The sequence below is a fragment of the Micrasema longulum genome, unplaced genomic scaffold (assembly GCF_059751315.1).
Source record: "Micrasema longulum isolate JH-2025_06_02 unplaced genomic scaffold, ASM5975131v1 h1tg001930l, whole genome shotgun sequence".
Taxonomy (NCBI): domain Eukaryota; kingdom Metazoa; phylum Arthropoda; class Insecta; order Trichoptera; family Brachycentridae; genus Micrasema; species Micrasema longulum.
Window position 1 is genome coordinate 401236 of NW_028279104.1, and position 23528 is coordinate 424763.

The following is a 23528-nucleotide window of genomic DNA, read 5'->3' on the forward strand; positions in this document are numbered from 1 at the left end:
AAAGTAAAGAGAGCCGATTATTAGTGGTTGCGACTCCACCGTTGCTTCAATGAAGATATTGGCGTTATTACTATATTTATCAAGTAAAATGCAGTTTTTAGAAAATTCCTGGTTAAATATTATTATGGCTGCCTTGACCGGGAAATTTAAGCCTCTTTTTTGGAAAATCTTTCCTCCATACGTAGATTTGTTAATTTTACCGGTGCTTCCAACATACGGTTCCTGTACTAAAGCGATGTCAAAATGTTGTTCAACCGCCTCTTTGAGAAACGATACGGTGGCAGATTCGCATCTTTGTAGATTAGCCTGAGCAACTTTAATGATACTAAATGGTTTACTGGCCATAGTCAACCATGTTCTTATACCTATTTATTTGCCTCTGGTGCGCCGGGCACTCTAATGACAGAGCTTTATGGTTCGTTGGAGTATTTGTTTTATACAATTTGTTGACCAAGATGCAGTTATTGCACTTGGTCGTGCTGCCCTTTTCTGTGCATTGGGCTGCGCGGTGTTCTCCACCACACTTCCAACACACTTCTTTATTTTTACAGTGAGCCACGGAATGTCCGTAGCTCATGCATTTCTGACAAGATATTAATGAAATATACTCTGCTACCCCAACTTTAGCGTAGCCGATATTGACTCTGCCCATCTCTACGAGACGGGTCCAAATTTGCGGTTGAACCGCAAGGACAGCACATTTACGGCTGTTATCTTTTTTAAATGGCAGAGTGAAAAGTACTGCTGCTTTACATTCTGCCGTTTGGTATGCAGAGCTGTCAAAGTCATTTTGATTAAAAAGGGCCTCAATGATTTGTTCTTTTGTGAGATCTGCGTCCACACCTTTTAAAATAACTTTAGGCCTAATTTTAGCGCCGTTTTGTACAATGAGCTCATTATTTTTTGCGATTTCGCTTGTAAGTTTTTTACATTGGTCCTCAGTGTCGCATTGAATAATAACTTTATTGTTGGCCGTCTTTTTTAGGGACCGAACTCCAACGCCTAATGTTACCACGTTGATGCTACTTTTAATGGTTTTTTCCAGGGCCTCGCTGGCTGTGGGCAGTTTTCCTTGGATGACTACTGTATGCCGTGTTTTGGGTTTTACAACTATAGGCTCGATAGAAAGACCGCTTTCTGGCTTAGCATTGGTTGCTGCAATGTGAGCATAGCTTATGGCTGAGGATGCGGTAGCAGGCGATAATGAAGAGCTTTGGGGCATAGTAATCTGTGCTTTGAACGAGGTCAAGGCTTCACTATGCTTTATTTCTTGTACAAGAGCCTGCTCAGTATACAAAAGTTGTGCTTTAAGAGACTCTGCTTCAAAGCGAATTTTTGTCGCCGAAGCTTCAGCGGCAATAGCAGTATTTGCAAAAATTATAGCTTTGAGGCAGTCACGAATTTCTGTTTTAATGGAGCTTTTAATGTTTCCACTATTTGACAATGCGCGAATCGCTTGCTCTGCTTTTGATTTAATGGTATCTGTGGGCGAAAGTATCATGACAATTTCATGACTTTGCTCTTCGGGGCATTCTTCATCATCCGAAAATGCTTTTTTCGATGTTGAAGGAATCGGAGAGGGAGGAGAGAGTGGGCCTCCCGGCAAAGATCTGTCAGGAGGATCTTTTCGGGTTCTCCGTGGAGGGGTTCTAAGAACCATTCTACAAACCCAAAATTTAAGTTAAGCGGGTATGTGCAATCCGGCCGACCGAATTGATTTTAAGCGGATGTATGCACGCGGAGTAAAATGGAGGTACCAACTCACAAAAACGATTTTAAATAGAAAAAAAAAAAGAAAAATGGTACCAACTCCCAAAATTTAAATTGCCAGAAAGAAAAAGAAAAAAAAAAGAAAAAAATAAGCGAAAATTTACTGACAGTACCTACTTAGAGAAACAAGAAGCTAAATTATTGATTATTTGTTGACTGAATTTACAATAGACTCTAAAATAAAACTGAATGAAAAGATAAAGAAATTTACTGAAGCGAATAAAATAAACACGAGTTTACGAAAAGATATGTATATAAATACGATGAATGAAAGTGACGCTACTGATTTTATGCTGAGAAAATTGATTTCGGAAGTTAAATTTAATAAAACAACGTTTCGAAAACAAAAATGGAAGCAACACGAGTTAATCGAAACGAAAATGAATTTAATTACTGACGCCACTGATAGAATGTCACACTATACAAATTGCAAATGGACGCTTCTCGAATAAAATGGACGCCGCGCGAAACGGAAAACGAATTTAATAACTGACGCCACTGATAAAACGTCACACGGATTGCAAATGGACGCTTCTCGAAAAAGTGGACACCACGCAAAGTATGAAAAAGAAAAGAAAAAAAAAAAAAAAAAAAAAAAATGTCAATTGAACTAAACGAACGCACGGTCAAAAAAAAAACGTCACACGACACGAATCTAAAATGAATGAATTTACCGTTGAGAAAAGGAAATGATGCTAGTGAGTTTACTGAATTTAGTAGAAAATGAACTAAAGGACGCGCACTAAAATGGCTTTACAAAATGGCAAACGACAAAATACCGAAAACAAAAATGAAAGACGAGAAATGCAATGGATTAGTAATATATGTAAATCACTCACCGATCTGGAGACTGGTCACAACACAACTCTTTTCCGCTCCGGTATCCTCCGGATATATTTTACCCATACTTTACCCATTGTAATATATGTTTACTAATGACTTTTTACCCTTTGTTTTTTAGAAATCATAATTGACAAAAATCACACTCACGAGGGATGGGACAATAAAAATAAAATACTTTAACTCATTAAAATAGCATTATATCAACTCATTAGTTAACCCGAAAAAAAATTGATAGTGATCCTTAAGATAAATATAACTTTATTTAATTTACTTTCATATGATTTTGAATTATCTATCCTTACCTCTGTTTTGTATAAATACATTGAACTCCTTAATAAAGATACCTGTCTCGAAGATGTCGCGAAAGCGATGAAACCGGTCACTGGATATTCCAAATTTGTGGATTAAAGTATCACTCGTATTTTATTTATATAATAAATTTAGTTTTTTGCTTGTGTCAACGCGATGTTACATCGTGGCTTGTAAAATAATTGTGTAGCACAGCCGTTTAAGAGTTGAAAGAAAATAAACAATAACATTAAATGAACCCTCGTGTTCGGAAATATCTTATTTATTTATACGCCATCATTTGTGTATAATTTAATTTGTTTGTTTATATCTTGTCGAATATTCTAGTCAGGTTTTTCTTGGTATACGATAGTTTATGATTATTTGATTTTGTTTGTATTTATTTTTGTCTGCCCGGAGCCGCTCGCCGAGGTCCTAATTGGCCCGAAAGCTATTGTGTTTTGAAGTCTGCGTGGCCAGACACGACTTCTGCCATTTTATCGTTTTTTCAACCTTATTTTTGTAAACCTGAAAGGTATTTTAAGTGCGTTAACAAAAAAAGTATGCAAGAAAACAGAGTTGGAAAGCGTATTATACTTGTAGATATACAGAAATGGCACATGATATAAAGGATGGATCAATTTATGTGTTTACTAATAATGGCATCTGACGGCAGTTCACATGATGTACATTAAATAAATTTGACGTAAAAGCTGTACTTATTGTTAACGAAAAGGCGGACTGTAAATTAAAAACGAATTTCATTCAAATTTGTGATTTGGAAATATTTGAGAAAGGATAGGAACATGAAATGGATACCTACATTTAATGTAATCTGAATGTTCTTCAATTTCTGGCACTGGATCACAAAATGAACTATAAAATATAACAATGTTTTCCATGACGCGCGACGATTCCAACCACTTTTTATCCGATTTTATGTGAAGTCAAAAGTGTTGTTTGGTTTTTGTTCTAAATCAGAATCTTCTAATTTTGAATATCTTCTATCTTGATGTTAGGTAGGTACCATAAGGATGGGTCAAAGGAAGGATGGGAACGATAGGTAATCGGCCAGGAATAGTATCGATAAATGCTGTTATTTACTTAACACTTATATGTTTGAAATAATAATTGAACAATAAAAAAAATGCATTCAGGGAATGAAGTATGGATGATGGATAAGTTCTGAATAAAAAGCGATACTTTAATATGCATAAAACCCATTTTAGACGATATAAAACAATAAAGGGTACTAATCGGGTTGTGTCCTGTGGCTTGTGACTCGGAATCACGGACCAAAGGTCCGTGGTTCGAATCCTACTCTACCCCAACTCGATTCCATTTTCTAAGAATGAGTTATTTACAACTCGTTGAAAATGGCCCTCAAAATTAAATATTTGGGTAAATCATAAGAACGGAAATATTTATTTTCTAAAAAAAAAATAACAATAATAAAATGCTATTTAATATTTGTATATAGCCACCTACCGACTTTTCTGTGTTAACCGGTTTCGAGAAGTACCCGTCTCTTCATCAGGACACCAACTAAACCAACATGCAAAACCCACTATACACCTTCACCATAGTTGTTGCACAAAAATATAAAACCAATGCTAAATGCATTTTAATAAACAACCCTTTCACGCACTGATTAGGTTATGCAAATGTTTCATGTTGGGGGAGAAAGAGTTGAAAAAAGAGGATGAAGGAAGGGGCGTGAGTGAGTTTAATGGGTATAGAGTGACCATTCAAATAGAACATTGTATAATCGGCCATATTGAAAGGTTGTTTGATTATTGATTAAATTATTATTTTTTAAGGCTTTCTTAATAATTCTTTCTTAAAAATATTTTCGTATTATTAACTGGAGATGTGTACGTCTCGAAACCGGTAGACATAGAAAAGTCGGTAAGTATTTATATACAAACACATAATAATATTTAGTAAAATCACAAAGTAAATGCTTTAAATATGAACAATATAGGCTAATTTACATTAAGCTGGTTTCTTTATACGCATACGCAAAAATTTGCCGGTTGATGCCGCCCGTCAATTAATAAATGCGTTTGTAGGGTCTAGAGTCGATTATTGTTATGGTATCTATGCAGGTCTACCAATAAACAAAATGACTCGCCTACAATCTGTATTGAACACCGCAGCGAGACTTATTTTCGGAATCTCTAAGTTCAGTCATATCACTCCACTACTTCGGGAATTACACTGGCTACGTTTTCCACAGAGGGTCGATTACATTACATTTTTTTTGCACCACAACAGGCCAGGAGGCCTAATTACAGTGGTGAATTACATCACAGAGCACCCAGGCTTGAGAAAAATCACATTCGATTTTTTTGTGTTCTCACCGGGAATCGAACCCGGAACCTTCCGTGCGTGAGTCAAGCGTCTTGACCACTGTAGTGGTGAACCACGTGGTGTACCACGGAGGCCGCCAAACTAACAAACTCTGTTGGCTTATGTATAAGTCACTGCACAACTCTGCTCCGGAATATCTAAGGGAACTATGCATTCCAGATGAACTAGCTGACAGGCGTCTCACGCTTAGATCAGCTACGTCTACGGCGAGAGGAAAAGTTATTATACCTCTACGCAAACAGCGCACTAAACTTAGTGAACGCGCATTTGCGGTCGCAGGCCCTATGGCATGGAATGCTCTCCCAGCAGAGGTGCGAGGCTGTGAAAGTGAAGTGATGTTTCGGAAATAACTTAAAATCCACTTGTTCTCTAAATCATTTGAATAAATCCGTAGCACGTGACAACAAAATAAATTGTTTTAATTAAATTACAAATTTAAAAGCTTCAATCAAATTAATTTAACAATATAATCACTATGTAAAGTGCCCTTGAGGTATTTTATTACGAAAATGGCGCTATATAAGTTATCCATAATAATAATAATAATTTATATACACTAAACTAAAACTTTTAAATATCTTCGCCTCGCCTCAGCCATTCTATTGTCAATGGAATGGCTGAGGCGTATCAACGTATCAACGACCACGACCCTCAGAACTGAGAAATGACAGAGAAGAAGAATATTGGTGTGGCGTTCTATCCTTTCTGCATACCCCTACGAAAAAACGGTGTGAAAAATTCACGTGTTACACAGTTTGCCTAGAGTTAGGCGCATGGTCTCATTTCTTTACTACCACTACTACTACCATCACGCCATTTCCCCGTAGGGGCAGGCAGAGAGAATGGACCGCTACACACGTCTATCCTGGCATACATTTCTAGCTTCTTACATCTTGTCATACATGCCCTTCGGTTCTGCCTGCATTTGACATGACCAGACTTAAGATTTTAATTTATCTGACCATGCCACGTCTTCCTTGGTCGTCATCGTCTCACGTCACCGTTCATTTTCGCCATATATCCTTGTTTTACCATTCTTTCATCTTCTATTTGTTCTACATTACCAAACCGTCTCAGAGACCCTTTCTTAATCTAATCAATTATTCACTTCATTTATAAAGTGGGTCAAAAATATAAATGTCGATGTTTTATTTTCCTGATAAACGTTTAATTTGCTCTCGTACTTTTTTTCTAATTTAATTATCAACATTAATTTAATAATTTATTGTTCTACATGTATCCTTAATTTTTTTTATTTCTTATTTTCAGATTCCTTAGTCCTACTCATATTTTAAAATATAACAACCTGATTGTAACATTCAATTTTTATTTATATATTTTTACTAAATATATTTGTATATCTGTAACTTAGAGCTGAAATGCCGGAAGTCACATTTTTGGCCAATTTTTCAGGAGAGCAGTTTGAAGTTGTAAAACTGTTTCAAATGTATCTCTCGAAATCAAAACACAATTTATTGCTGTTTTTTTTGGATTTGAAAAAGAATATTTAAGAAAAAAAACCTTGAAAGTATGGACTATCAAATAACTATGTGACTTCAATGCTTTTTGTTCCAACCGCCCGACCCGCGCCCTAATTCCACGGACTCAAGTACAAAAAGTAAGATATAATATTGCATGAAAAACGATGTACTTATAAAACTTTCTTTGGGCAAAAACATTAAATTCATTAATTGTAATGTATGTCATTAATTGTAACATTAATAATTTATGAAAATAACAGGTAAATATAAATTTAATTATATGATATTAATAGCAATAAAACAGAATTTGAAAGTAAACAGTATGTGAAAAAAGCAAAGAAAATAAGGAAATGAACGGCAAAAGAAATGATATAATGTCCCTTATGTTTTAAACTATTATTTTATTGTAATATTTAAACATTAATTGTATACATGGACAATGTCCGTTAATAAATAAATAAATAAATAAATAAATAAATACATAAATACATAAATAAATAAATAAATAAATGAATGAATGAATGAATGAATAAATAAATAAATAAATAAATAAATAAATGAATAAATAAATAAATAAATAAATAAATAAATGAATGAATGAATGAATGAATGAATGAATGAATGAATGAATGAATGAATGAATGAATGAATGAATGAATGAATGAATGAATGAATGAATGAATGAATGAATGAATGAATGAATGAATGAATGAATGAATGAATGAATGAATGAATGAATGAATGAATGAATGAATGAATGAATGAATGAATGAATGAATGAATGAATGAATGAATGAATGAATGAATGAATGAATGAATGAATGAATGAATGAATGAATGAATGAATGAATGAATGAATGAATGAATGAATGAATGAATAAATAAATAAATAAATAAATAAATAAATAAATAAATAAATAAATAAATAAATAAATAACTAAATAAACAAAATAGTTAAGTATGGTTGATTATGACAATAAGACTTAATCTGCTGCGTCAGAGGTAGTTTGTTGTAAAAATTTTGAAATTTATTTGGTATCCACTTCTTTAATACCAGCAAACCGTTGAATTCTGTAGAAAGCACGAGTATTATTACTGCGCAACCCTTGTATTGAATTACTTGTCGCCAGATAGGCCCCTTAGGCCTGTCGCTCGTCCAGTCGGACACCAAATCGCTCTGTGGGTCGCGCCCGCTGTCGCCTCCGCGTTAGGCCTTTACTATGGACGGCCCCTTAGAACGAGCTGTTTCAGTAGTGGTATACCGGAGGACTCCAATGTTTTAAAAATTTTAAAAAACATTTTTAAAAATGTTTCGGCTTGATTTTGATTTTGAAAAATGATTTTTATATATGTAGGGTCCATAGTCGATGACACACATGTGTTAAATTAGTTCACCTGAAGTAGACTAATGACCGACGATGCAATGTCATCATTTTCTATCGAATCCAATACATTCGTAAAATGCAACTCTATGAGTATCACACATGAAATCGGAGGGCATCGTTCTGCAGTACATTCACATCGTCCCTTCCATGAAGAAATTAACTACAAAGAAACCTCATCTATTAAGAGACCATAGGACGCAGCCAACATCAGTCAGCTCGTTCAGTCAGCCCAACAAGATCAGTGGGGTTTGTTCAGATCCAGCATGTAGTTCAAGTGCAGTCTCATCAACACATCTCTTCAGTACTGTCTTACGGACGTTACTATGTCCGACATCATTTTTATCAAATATTAAATTTGTAATTAAATGGAAAATAAATAATTGTGTCAACATCTAACGCTGTTTCTTCTGTCTACGCTCCGACTGGTGTAGAGGCTCTTCAACACTCTAACAGCAAACATCTACATATATTGCATAAAAAAATCATCGCTCTAGAGCCATAATTCATGAAGAAAATACAGAATACGTTCGTTTTAGAGGTAGTTAAAAAAAATTAAACAGATATTATCTAGAAATAACGGAAATAGTTCCACAAAAATAAATTAAACTGTTACTGTTACTTTGACAGTTTCACGAAGCAGCTTACTTTGTAAATTGATATCCTGGGCCCCGATTACGACGGCAAGTTAACAGAGTTATCTTCGACTGTCTGTAAAGAAAAATCAATATTTGTTTTCGTAAGTCAGTATATTTATTTATTAGCGTATACACGGCATTTACTAGTGTATTTGCATGAACATTTAATATACGTTTATTAGTGTATTTGCATGAACATTTAATGTAACTTTATCGGTCACCTATAAATTGAACACGTTTAAAAGAAAAAAATAATGCATATTTCGCTATTCATACAGAAAAAATAATTTTAATTTGTAAATAAAATTGAAAATAAATGTTATCTTTCCATTGTCATCGCGGTTCTGACTAGTTGTTCGTTACAGAAACAGTTTAATTTATTTTTGTGAATCTGTTTTAGCATCTAGTTGTACCAGATTTTTTGTCTAAGTAGCTTTAAACTGTAATTTTTTAAACGATTTCCAGACCAGTAAGTTTTTATTACCAGCAATAAATATTATGAAAAAACAAATATGTTTGTTTAATATTTTTGTTCGTACCTATTTAAAATAATGTCGATTCTTCCATATTTCTCTCTAATGCTAATATTCTACACTATGAAACAAAAGGATTAAATTACTATCTTCGCAAATGCCTATGAACAGATTTGCATATACGTAGTTTTTTTGACACCTAATACAAGTGGATACATAAAAAATAAGCCACACAAAATCAAACTTTCAATGAGCGAGTCCTTTTTATAAAACTCCTGTTCAATTTCACGTCAACCTGTTACCACTACGTTCATTATAGTTCATCTGAAAGGTTTAGCTCTAAATAATTAAATTACACTCCTAAAACAACCTAAATTATGTGATTTTATAACAAAAAACAAAGCATTCTACGCTTGTTCGTGAAAATTAGTGTATTTTTTTATGAACTACCGTAAAACTCACGACAAACTTGGATATTTTTAGACCAGTCCTAAGCCGATTCACTCTTTATGAGGTCTGTTTTGGCGTATTCGAAAAACCTGTGTAGCGGATTCAACAGTCGTAAAAAAGAGCTTAAGGTTGTTGGTGATTTTGATATTTTCTTCGGAGTTGCTTAGCATTTTTTACAAGCACATTTGAATTGATTGAAATTGATCATTTTATCGACGGAAGACCTTCGTTCTCTTATTATTATTTCTCAATCCAATCCAATTCAGTTTTAGTTTTTAGTTAGCTTCATGATTCGGTCAGGGGAGGTCGCGCGTTTTGTTTACGATTATTAATTACATACAAAATAACGAAAACACATTAAAATCGCGTCAAAATCAACGTAAATCGCGTCTTGTGAAAAAAATCTATTAAAAAGTGACCGTTTGGATTTGACAATTTGTTATGTTGGTGTGTTTATTTAAAAATATTACCTATAAAGTGAGTGTATTATTTTACTTATACTAACAAAACTTCTAATACTTTGTAAAGTGGTGCCTAAATGACATTCATTATCTAAGGCTTTCAAAAGATAAATTTGTAACATTCATATTTAAACATATATTGTGTCACTAAAGATGTCCAAATGTTTGCAGACATTGGCAGGGTTCATTTCTTAGAGTTATGATTAATATAAAATGCAACAGATAGAACATTTTAGAAATATAAATATTGAAGTACAGGCATTTAGGCTTATGACCTGTCGTTGGCTGGTTAAAGTGGGCACTTTAGACACTGAGTAACATTCACCATTCTGCCTTAGTCATTCTTCAAGAAGATCTAAAACATTTATTGATGTGGGTGAGATACATATGGCTGAATTTTTTCACTTCACTTGGCAACGCTTGAAAATGCTTTTGAATTTCGATGCTTCTTTTTACACCAGTTTAATTAACAATATTTTGAGCACTTCCAAACCTTTGTAAACAAGGTTGGATTTCACCATCTTGCCAATAATTACGATTAAAATTTAATGCAACAGAGAGAAAAAACATTTTTGAGAAGAAATATGGAAGTCTAGGCATTTCAAGGCTTATATGATCAGTCATGGGATTAAAATCAAACCTTGTCTAAAAACATTTGGACATATTTAAAATTATTACTAAAGTGCGTTGTTTGATATCATCATTATTTTTTTTTTTTTTTCATTTCATTTTTTTGCACCACAACAGGCCAGGAGGCCCAATTACAGTGGTGAATTACATCACAGAACAACCAGGCTTGAGAAAAATCATATTTTTAATTTTTGTGTTCTCACCGGGAATCGAACCCGGAACCTTCCGTGCGTGAGTCAAGAGTCTTGACCACTACACCACAGAGGCCGCCTTTATTTACATATCACACCCAGTGGTGTGTAGGGCACTGCACTCCAATTGCAAAAGCCTCGACAAAGGAACGGCCATGTTCTGAAACCGGTCGGCGTATTACATTTATTAAAGTTTTTATTTATTTATTTTACTTGTGTCAAAGTAGAGCCCTAACTGATAATTTATTTACAAATTGCATTTGCAAATTTTTATTTTTTAATTGTATTTAATTATTAAATATACGGCCTAACCTAATAACAACAGTTACATAAAGAAACATAAATACAAGAAACTGAACAAAAAGAACATAAAACTATATGGCAAAGACAAACAAGGTGCATTTTTGTATAAAAATTTGAAGTACTTTTGAGCTAACCTGTAAATGGACATATTTTTAAAACAATAAAATGTAAATATTCCATTTTTCCTACAGAAAATTCGATTTCGCTTTGTAGATAATCAAAAATACCTGCGTTCACTTCTCATTGTAAAACGGCTCCCGCTTTAAAAGGGCTAAAACAGTCATTTAAAGTTATCGGATGTGTATGTCCAATTATCTCTGAATGATGTTTTTGGAGTTGCAATACTTATTAGGTGTGCTCCGTAATATGCAAATATTATTGATTCAGTTGCAAACTCAGTCATGCTATGTACATAGGCGAAAAATGTCAATGCTGAACAATTTCATAATGAGCTTAACAAATACAGCCCATTTTGAACACATTTTGATATTATTATTTTAGATCAGTTAGTATTTGATCAATCCAAATTCGTGTATTGTCTACTCAATATCGTAAATAACACAATATTTGAACTGTTTTTGCCAATGCTACATACTAAAAAATGTCTACAATAACATGTCGAACTTATTTATTATTAACAACAAACAAACAACTATCTTATTTATTTGTTTCTTCTTAATATTTGAAGCACCATATTTGTTTTTAGTAGTATTGAGTCTTTACTCAATAAAATACTCATTATTACAATAATAATACATTAAAAGAAAACAAAGTGTTAATCATATTTTGTCTCGATAAACTATTAAATAATATTTGATTTTAATTATTCACTGACAATTCTTGATGGAATTCCATTATTATGATAATAGTAAATAAGTGGAAGTATACAAATATTTTTTTAATTTTTAACGTATCTGTAAATATAAGTTATTGCATCATTATTAAATAATAATAGTTGGAAATCGGGTGCTCAGATATGAGTTTTAATTAATAATCAAACGAAAGCGCACGTAATATTGTACACATAAAATAACAACATAAATTACTTTGTTTTTGATGCGTACAAAATAAATCATATTATTAAGAAGATAAAAAAAAAGTTTCAACATAAGAAAATATGTATATACAGGGTGTTCTTTAAACCTTGTCACATCCGAAACTACGATGATCAGTATGAGCAAGAAGACATATTAGCATATTTAAAACAATATTTAGAGCGCAGAATTAAAAAAAAATAAATATTTAAATAAACAAATGGTTGCTTACTTCTGCAGGGGAGAAGCGAGGGGGGGCGTGATCATGTAGTTGATGGTGTATCAGACTCCCCCCTCCCCTCTCCTCGCTTCCATTTGTTTTTTAAAATATTTTATTTTTGTAATTTTTTTTCGTTTTAAACTATTTTTTTATGTGCCAATATGTCTTCTTGCTCATACTGATCATCGTGGTTTCAGATGTGACAGGGTTTAAAGAACATTCTGTATATATACTTTTTTTTTTTTTTGATTTTTTTTTGTACATTGCAGTATGCTTTTTGGTTCCTACATATCATTTTTAAATATGTTGCGTTTATTGATAGTAAATTGATTTTTATGGGAGCTGGGAGCATCTAAAAACTGATATTAACGCCCAGTTTTATCTGCTGTCTTTAGACGTGCGGTATACAAATATTTGAATTATTTTTCAAAAACGCAAAAGGTGCTAATACCTGTCTATAAGATTTCTCTTCTAAGGCATACCTTCTTACTATATGACACTGGTCGGTTTAAGGAGCAGTTGCACCAGAAAAAATGTGTTAAAACAGTTTTCAGTTAAATAATTATTGCGTTTTCAGCAAAATGGGTTATTTTATCATACTTGTTCCAAGAAATCAATTTGTCTACTTTTACGAAAATGTAAAGAATATTCTTTACATTTTCGTAAAAATAGATATTTGCACTTACACAAATCACTTACACAAATATTTGCGTAAGTGATTCAAACAAGTTCTTCAATAATGTTAGCTCGAATACAACGCACGGGAAAGCGCGAAAATCTATCTAATTTAACAAAGTAAATTTTATTCGATTAAAAAAAATAATGTTTGATTATGTCCAAATGCTTGCAAACTGGCTGGATTTCCTCCCAAGGGAGTTTTTCATATATAAATTTATTTCAACAGAAAGGGAAAACATTTTTGAAAAGGGAATATCGAAGTCTAGGCATTTACAGGGTTTATGACCTGTCATTGGCTGGTTTAAGTGGCCACTGTACACACTGTGTAACATTCACCATTCTGCCCATGTTTAAACATCCACATTTCCTCAACTCTTCCATCTGTTGACTTTTGTGAAGTAAAAGAGCTAAAACCTTTATCGCGTGCGTGAGATTCATCCGGCTGAACCAAATCATGGGCAGAATGGTGAATGTTACACAGTGTGTAAAGTGGCCACTTAAACCAGCCAATGACAGGTCATAAGCCATGTAAATGCCTAGACTTCCATATTCCCTTCTCAAAAATGTTTTCCCTCTCTGTTGAAATATATATTAAAAAATGTTTAAGGTACACAATATGAACATTTTGGGATCCGTGCATTATGTTAGGCTGAGACAAGAAGTATCGACAAAATCAAGAAAGGTGTTCTGCGTTGGTTTCGTTGTGTAGAGCGAATGGACAGCGAAATAATGGCTAAAATTATTTACGATGCGAATGCTGATGGATCCAGGAAACGAAAAAGATCGGGAAAGACATGGCATGACCGAATTAAACAAACACTTAAGTGTGGCCAAGTTTTTGACATGGCCATCTTTAAAGATGGCCATGTCCGAAATCAGAATAATCGCCGTGTGTGCGTGAGAAGACATAAAAATGTTTAGTTGTGAAATGAGGAAGGTCAGTGTGGTTTTTGAAAAAAATATATCGTTTTATCATCACTTTGATTTAATTATCAAGTTTTGTCATTTTGAAATCACTCTGGCCGTGAAGTCAAGAGTTCAAGTTGGACAGTTTTCCAGGCATTTAAAAGAAGGACATCGTACCTATAAAAATACGCCAAATGTTGAAAAACATGACTACCCAGAAACCGAAAATCATTTGTTCCTTTGGGCTAGCGATATCTTATTTTATTTTATTTTATTTTATTTTGTTTTATTTTATTTTATTTTATTTTATTTTATTTTATTTTATTTTATTTTATTTTATTTTATTTTATTTTATTTTATTTTATTTTGTTTTATTTTATTTTATTTTATTTTATTTTATTTTATTTTATTTTATTTTATTTTATTTTATTTTATTTTATTTTATTTTATTTTATTTTATTTTATTTTATTTTATTTTATTTTATTTTATTTTATTTTATTTTATTTTATTTTATTTTATTTTATTTTATTTTATTTTATTTTTTCATAAATGTTTTATTTTATTTTATTTTATTACACAAAGTTTACAAAGTTAGTAAAGAAAATATATTAAATAAATACATATAAGGTTATACATATAAAAATGTTATTTTCATGTACACGTATATATTATTGAATAATCAAAAAAATAATAACAGTACGTTATGGTAAATTGGGCGGGATTGGGACAAGGAGGCATGAAGAGAGGATAAGAAGGGGAAGAGAGATGTACATATTTATTATTATAATGTCTACCAAGTTACATAATGTATTTTTAGTGTAAATTTTAAATCTGACAAAGCGATGTTTGTGTAATTTATATCTTTAAATTTTGTATTGTACATTGAAAAAGTCCTACGAAAAAAAAGCATTTTTAATATACTATGTTTTACTTATTGGTACATGAAACAGGTGGTACCGTCTACAAACCCTGGCTGGCACACGTATTGTTATTAAACTAAGTAGTTCTGTACAGTCAACTATTCCTGTCATAATTTTGTGAAGCAGTAGTTGGTCCGCACACACTCTGCGGTATTGTAGAGAAGTGATTCTTAAAGAAAAATATTGTCTTATTGTTTTCTAAAAAAAGTGATACAGTTTTGCACTTTTCTCAAAATAAAAATGACTAAACTCAAATTGCGTCATCGCTTCGCTTCGTTACGGTTAGATCGCGGACCACTTTATTACCAGAAGAGATGCTCGGGGGCATTTTCTGGTAATGTGTTATCCGTAGAAATTATGCACTACAATTAATACGGGTATTTTATTCAGATCACTATTATAATACATCACTTATTATAGAGCCGAAACTGAGATCAACCGACTTATATTATTAAAGATTTCGACGTACAAATGGCGTCAATATGATATCATCATTTGGAGGATTGAATAAATAATGTAGAATTAATTTATTTGTCAATAGGGGAGTTTAGCTTTACGGAAAATTGGACATAAACATTGTTTTACAAAAACATGCCTTTGTGGGATTTTTTCGTTTACTATTTTTAATGTTAATATGTACATCATTGCTACGTAATTATCCTTTATTTTTTTAATACTCTGTTTTACCTCATGTATATTGTAATTTTTTTTATTGAGAACTTAATTGATAAAATATTAAATCAAAAACAAAAACGTGCCAATGACTATAAGTGTTTCCTTAAGAAACGTTCTGTATATTAACCACTTTCGTAATAAAAACATAATTTAATTTTTATTATGATATGTTTTCATGTCAAGTGGCAACATATTTAATACTTATGTTATTCTTTACAATAAAAAAATATATTAAACAACTTTGTTTTCAACCACTCATTTTTATTTTTTCTACCAACCGGTTTCAAATCTACACAAGCTCCTTTTTCAAGGTTTAATCTTATCCTTTTTTTATTTTAACAGTGATTACTAAATATTATCTAAACATATTGAATCAAGAAGTTCAGTATTTTTGTCATATTGCTTTTATAAAGATGGGAATTGTAAAGTGAGATGAATACGATCTATAAAACTAGACAGGAGTGAACCTAATTAATAAAAGATACTTACTTTAAAATAGAACGTAATAAAACAAAAAAGATTGCTTAAATAATACATATATTGAAAACTTGATTGATAAAATATTAAATCAAAAACAAAAACCTGCCAATGACCTAAACTTCCATATTCACTTCTCAAAATGTTTTTCCTCTCTGTTCTAACTTATTTAAATCTTAATAACTCTCTAGAGAGGTAATCTAGCCTGTCTACAAGCATTTGGACATAATCAAAACATTGTTTAAAAAAATACCATATAATTTTTAAAAACTATTTTTATTTACAGTATCCTACATCTTAGTTTGTACTTTTTTACATCTATTTATTTTTTTATTTTAATAAATAATAATTAATTAATAATAATTACCACCTCAAGACAAGATCCTATATATATATCTTAGTATATATATCTTAGTGATTTTTTAAATATAAAAAGGCACCAAAAAAGTCCAGATCTTGTTTACAATACGACACAATCGGGACATTGGTGCATGCAGCCATAGTTTATGCTGTGTTGGTCAAGAAACAGCACATAATTTATTTTTTTTAATAAACAAAATCTACGCTTGATAGGGCATTAAATTTTCCAGCAAAGTTTCTTGAAATGAATGAAAAAAATATTTAAGTTTATAAGTGAAAATTCTCGATGAAAGTTCATTGTAATTTATTATAGAAATAAAAGACTAGTGATACTTTAATCCATTAATTTGGAATATCCAGTGACCGGTTTCATCACTTTCGCGACATCTTCGAGACTGGACATCTTTATTAAGAAATTCAATGTATTTATACAAAACAGAGGAAAGGATTGAGAATTCAAAATTATATGAGAGTAATTAAAATTTAATTATTTTTGTCTTAAGGATCATTAACAAAGTGTGTCAGGTTAACTAAAGAGTTTACAATATAATGATATTTCTAATGAGTTTTAGCATTGTATATATATGATTTTTAATTGTCCCATCCTTCGCGAGATGAAACCGGTCACTGGATATTCCAAATTTGTGGATTTAAGTATCACTTGAATTTTATTTATAAAATAAAGTTTAAGAAAAAAATAAAAAACGAACTACTTTGAACGACGTCACTAGTTCATATGAATCAACCAATGATAAGAGAATTGTGAAATTTTTCCGGTTAACGGTAAGTCCACGGACCAATCGGCAGAACTGACCGAGAAGAGGCGGAAGAGAATTTGAGACGTCACATGAGTAATTTCAGAAATACTAAACTTTTAAAAAATCTTTGCGCTGATAATTCTCAAAGTCCTGTATCCTATGTAACCTCATGTTACATCACAGCCACACAAGAGTTAAAACACTTAAAAACATTAAAAAAAACATAAAAAAACATAATACAATTTTATGTAGTGAAATATTTATTTGAATGTGGTTTAATTGATATCAAATGGTTCCAAATATTTTGTAGAACATTACCTCACATTTAATTGCTGGCTTTTTAATTATGAGGCCAGTATTATCATTTTTCTGAACACAGATAAAATTAATTTTGCAAATTAATATACTTTTCTGTTTATTTCAAATTAATCAATCGTGCTTGCTAAAATATACATTGCCAATTAAAAAAATGTTATTGTTTCGATAATTTATTTTGAATTAAATTTTAATTTGAAGTTTTTTAATTTTTTAATTACGTTATTCAGACGTCGTTCGTCGTTAAGTTATTTCCTTTTTAAAAAATATAAGACAGAAGCTTTGAAACTGGTAAAAAAATCACAAATTCAGTAAGGTCGTTCGGTATTTATGGCGTATGAAAAGATTTTAATGAAAATTACAACTAAACAGGACAGCATCCGTATCATTACACAAAATTAATGAAGTGAGAAGAAGGTTAATGTAAACATTGTATTGACTATATAAAAACAGTTTTTTAACATTGAAATAAACAGGATGTTCTTTAAACCCTGTCACATCCGAAATTACAATGATCAGTATGGGCAAGATGACATATTAGCATATTTAAAAAAATTTTTAGAACAAAGAAAATTTTTAAAAGTAAAATATTAAAAAACACAAATGGTTGCTTACTTCTGCAGGGGAGAAGTGAGGGGAGCATGGCGCAGTATCAGATTCCCTTCTTCCCCTTCTCGTTTCTCCCCTGCAGAAGTAAGCAACCATTTGTTTTTTAAATATTTTATATTTGTAAATTTATTTCTTCTAAAACTTTATTTTAATGTGCTAATATGTCTTCTTGCTCATATTAATCATCGTGGTTTCGGATGTGACAGGGTTTAAAGAACACCCTGTAGATGTATGCACTAGATGCAGAACTTAACACCCGACAACACCATCCCTGTTGTAATTTGTGTATCTTAATGACCACCGAGGGGGTGAAATCCAGTCATTTGTCTACAAACGTTTGGACAAACTCAAAATATTGTAATTAAATCAACTGTTCTAAAAAGAAGTTTAAAAATTGATTCCAGGACCGCGATTATGAACGGCTATCTTCATCGGTATATACTTAGACGGTGTAAACTAAATGTTATTAAATATTTGTATTTAACCACTTACCGACTTTTCTATGCCTACCAGTTTCGAGACGTACCCATCTCTTCGTCAGGACACCAATTAAACCAACACGCAAAACCTACTATACACCTTCACCACAGTTTTTGCACAAAAATATAAAAGCAACACGACATGCATTTTAATAAGCACATGCAATGACAGGCTGGACTTCCTCCCTAGGCCACTAACACCAGCCAACGACAGGTCATAAGCCTTGTAAATGCCTAGAATTCTTTTATTTTTGTCTTAAAAATGTATTTCGTCTATCGCAACAAATTTAGAAGTATTTATTTATTTATTGACTCGTAAATTTATGGATGTGACGCGTACGTTATATAAAAGAGGGTGGATTTGTTAGCATCTTTATAGCAGATTTAAGGAATTTCCGTTTTGTTACCTACATTATACTAGATACCTTTAATATATCACTATCTGCTTTCTCGTCGGTAGAATATTGTTATGGGCCAGTAAGAATATACCCAACTACACTGGTGGCAATATGAAAAGATCCATCTAAGAGAAAATATTGTAGGGATTTACAGGGCTTATATTTTTACTAATTTCTTTCTGCCAGCCAGGGTGTTGCCGCGTTTCTGTCTCCCAGAATGATAAAGTGTATGAAAGAGTATGTCTTTATAAGTTCTAGACTTCTGTTTGTCAGATTCAAGATTGGATTGACAGGAATCATTTTAATAATAGGGTATGCGCCTGTGAATTCTGACTGCGAATCTGAGAAAGATAAGTTTTGGACAAGTGTGATGAAAAAAAAAAAAAAAATGAATAGCAGCAAAGAAGACCTGCAATTCTTGGTAACAAAGGTCTTCGATGTATGCAAGAAAAGCGATTTGCTTATGAATGTTGATAAATCGAAAGTGATGGTTTTTGAAAGGGATGAAAATATAACTAAATGCGAGATCAGTGTAAACGGAGATATTCTGAATCAGGTAGAAGAATTTGTGTACCTGGGAAGTATGTTTACTAGGGATGGAAAGAGCGAGAAAGATATTGAAAGGAAGGTGAGTGCCGGGAACAGGGTGAACGGTGCACTGAAATCTACTTTGGCAAAAAATAAACTAGCAGTTCACAACGGAGTTCTAGTGCCAACTCTAAAGTATGGGAGTAAGGTATGGAATTGGAAAAATGATGGTGAAATTAGGTTAAATGCTGTTGAAATGCGATCTCTCAGGTGAATGTTTGGTAAAACGATGTATGGTATATGCACAAATGTCGAGATCCGTGAAGTGTGTAAAGCTGAGACATGCATTATCGACAGAATCAATAAAGGGGTGCTGCGTTGGTTTGGACATGTATTCAATTCAATTCATTTATTTAAATATAACATATACATAACAAACATACATTTAATACGTACATATTACAAAAAAGAAAAAAATGCATGAAAGAGATTTATGTCAAAGTAGTAGGAGAATCCTGCTCCGGAAAACCCCTTCGGATACATGGAACAGATCAATATCCAGAGCGATGTTGTTCAGCATAGCGGTAGCTCTTCCAACAGGCATAACCATCGGCAGGTTGGTCCTGTATATCGGAATATGAAACAATCTATGCTGAAGCTGTCTTAGGTAATTATCAGGAATATACAAACCAATGCTCATCATAATCTCAGGATTATCGACAATACCGCGCAACAATCGATAAAAATGTGTAGTCAAATACATATTCCTTCTAGTCTCCAAACTGTTGTAGCCGAGCATACCCTGGAGAGACTCGGTCTGATAGAGCCAAGGATAATAGCATACCCTGGAGAGACTCGGTCTGATAGAGCCAAGGATAATACCCGCACTCTCTCATGTAGAGATATCTCAGAAACTTCTTTTGGATTTTCTCTATCATAAGAGAGTACTTCAGTTCGTGTGGCCCCCAAATCATCGAGCCACTCTCGAGTCTACTTCGCACCAAGGAGTTGTAAGGAGTTCTCAGTACGCGGGTATTTTCATGTAGAGCGAATGGACAGCGAAAGAACGGCTAAAAGGATCTACGATGCGAATGTTGATGGATGCAAAGACATGGCACGATCAAGTTCATCAAATACTTGAAGATGGACATGTAAAAAGTAGGAATAACCGGCGTGCGTGCATGAGAAGATGTTTGAATGTAGAGGAAGCGAGGTCTGTATGCCAAGATAGAGTGAAATGGCGTTCAATCCTTTCTGCCTATCCCTACGGGGAAACAGCGTGATGGTTTGTTTGTCTGTTTACTTATAAACAGTTTACTTTACATTATTTGAGACATAAGTCTTAATTCCATGGGACTAAAAGTCCTGTGTTGAGTTAGGACGAGTAATTAGTTGATACAGAGATTCTCGTACAAGCATATCACCACAAATATTATCTAGAACATTTAAGTTTGTAAGGGAAAATTCTTGATGGAAGTTCATTGTAGTTTATTACATAAATAAAAGACGAGTGATACTTTAATCCACAAATTTGGAATATCCAGTGACCGGTTTCATCGCTTTCGCGACATCTTTGAGACTGGTATCTTTATTAAAGAGTTCAATGTATTTATACAAAACAGAGGTAAGGATAGATAATTCAAAGTTAATAAAAATAATTAAAAATTAAAAATAATTCATATTGCACCTAAAGGCCATAAACTTGACAAATTAGAAATTCTCAAAATAATAGATTAAAAAATAAACCCGACGTAGAATTATTTAATGAACAGATAACACACGTGCATTCTCCATTATTTTACCCATTGTAATATATTTTTAATAATGACTTTTTACTCTTTGTTTTTCAGAAATCATTATTTACAAAACCACACTCACGAAGGATGGGACACTAAAAATAAAATAAAATACTTAAACTCATTAAAATAGCATTATATCAACTCATCCGAAGAAAAAATTTCGATAATGATCCTTAAGATAAAAATAACTTTATTTAATTTACTTTCATATAACTTTGAATTATCTAGCCATACCGCTGTTTTGTATAAATACATTAAACTCTTTGATAAATATACCAGTTTCGAAGATGTCGTGAAAGCGATGAAACCGGTCACTGGATATTCCAAATTTGTGGATTAAAGTATCACTCATCTTTCATTTATATAATAAAAAAATATTATCTAGCATCAGAAACGTAATAATGATTTTAAAAAATAAATATTTGGCACATCAATTAACAGCAAACTCAAACATTTGGTTTTATATTTCGTCGCTTTAGTTGGTTCTTGTCCAAAAGACGAATAAATTTAATGAAATGAAGTCAAGGTTACAGGAGTTCTGAGAAAGCGTTGAAATGTAATATTTAAATGAAAAAAATGTATTTTTTTAAAATTGTTAAAGGGGTTTTTTAAACGAATTTTGTCATAAGCTGTGGTCATTATTTTTGCCTATTTCGTAAAAAAACAAACTGAAGCGACGATTTAATAAAAACAGAGAAAAAAGAAAGACTTATATATTCGGAAAAACATCAAGGAGTTTCCCACTCAAACGAGGAAAATTCAGTCCTTAACTCCTCTCTTGAAAATATGTTTTGTCCTTGAGAGATTAATACGTTCTTCCAAAATATTGCGTTGCGATAAAGGAGATATGTCTGAACTGAAGTCGTGCGAGTTTTGGGTTATAAACAACTTATATCATATAGAGGTTATAAACATATTTTTCTGTTTTCTCTAAGACTTTGTGCTGTTATTGTTTAGAGCCTCTTTTTGGGATGCGGACGTCTAACTGTCCCGCCATTCTTTTGGTGGTCTTCTGGAGGGTCTGTTGCCAACAATTATTGCGCCTGCCACCAGTGGCGTGCGTTACATAAAGGCACATAAGCAGTGCCTACTCTACTAGAATTTCATTCAAATAATAGCAAAAAATAATATCAAAAATATTAGTAACTATTTTTTAAATTTGAAAAACTCGCCAGAGATAATTCGGTTAAGTAGTATAGTGTACCAATCAGCGCGCCGCTATCGGCCTGGGTCGGGAGAAGCACAAAATACAAATGCCTTTTTCTTCCATATAAACATAACGCGTATGCGGGAACGAATTGTGTATTTGTGTGTTTTATTTCAGTTGTAATTACGCGTGTATGTGTAAGCTAGTAGGCAGTGCTTTTTGAACGTTGGTAGGTACATTGTTTTAGAAAGAACAAACGAATACGTTACTGACATGTAGCGGCTTTTTCGATTATTATTTAATAAAAGACAGTCATGTCGAATAAATAACCTCAAATTGGTTTCTGTTATAATTATACAATTAAGAGTATTTTTGTTTCGCGTTTATTTAAAAAAAAAAAAAGTTAGGTAAATTTTTGGAACTTATTGATTTGCTGGCTAAATATGTCGGTATCTTGGAAAATCATTTGTGATTATCTAGTAGTGCATTTACGGGAATATCAAATAGAGCCCAAAATGATTTAATTTCGAGTGTAGCAACCGTAATAAATGAAAATATAAAAATATTTAAACGAAAGATTTCGTAGCAATATATTATATAAATTATATTAAAAATAAGAAATATATCTTATAAATTTAGCATTTATTTGGATATTTGATGTAGTTTGGGTAATTTCAATATTTTATTGTTATGAAAAACATTTTTCACTTTTCGGTATGACATTTTACACTTATTTGTTTATAAAATTGTATAAACCACTTTAAATTTTTTAGAAGTGTAATCAAAAAAAATCAAGTGGTTTATACAAATTTATAAACAAATAAGTGTAATTTCAATATTAACTACCTACAGCAAAGTGATTCAAACTAATGTGACTAGTGAAGGAAACTGTTTGGTAAGATTAATTAGGTACTTATACTATATAAAACGTACTTTTTTTC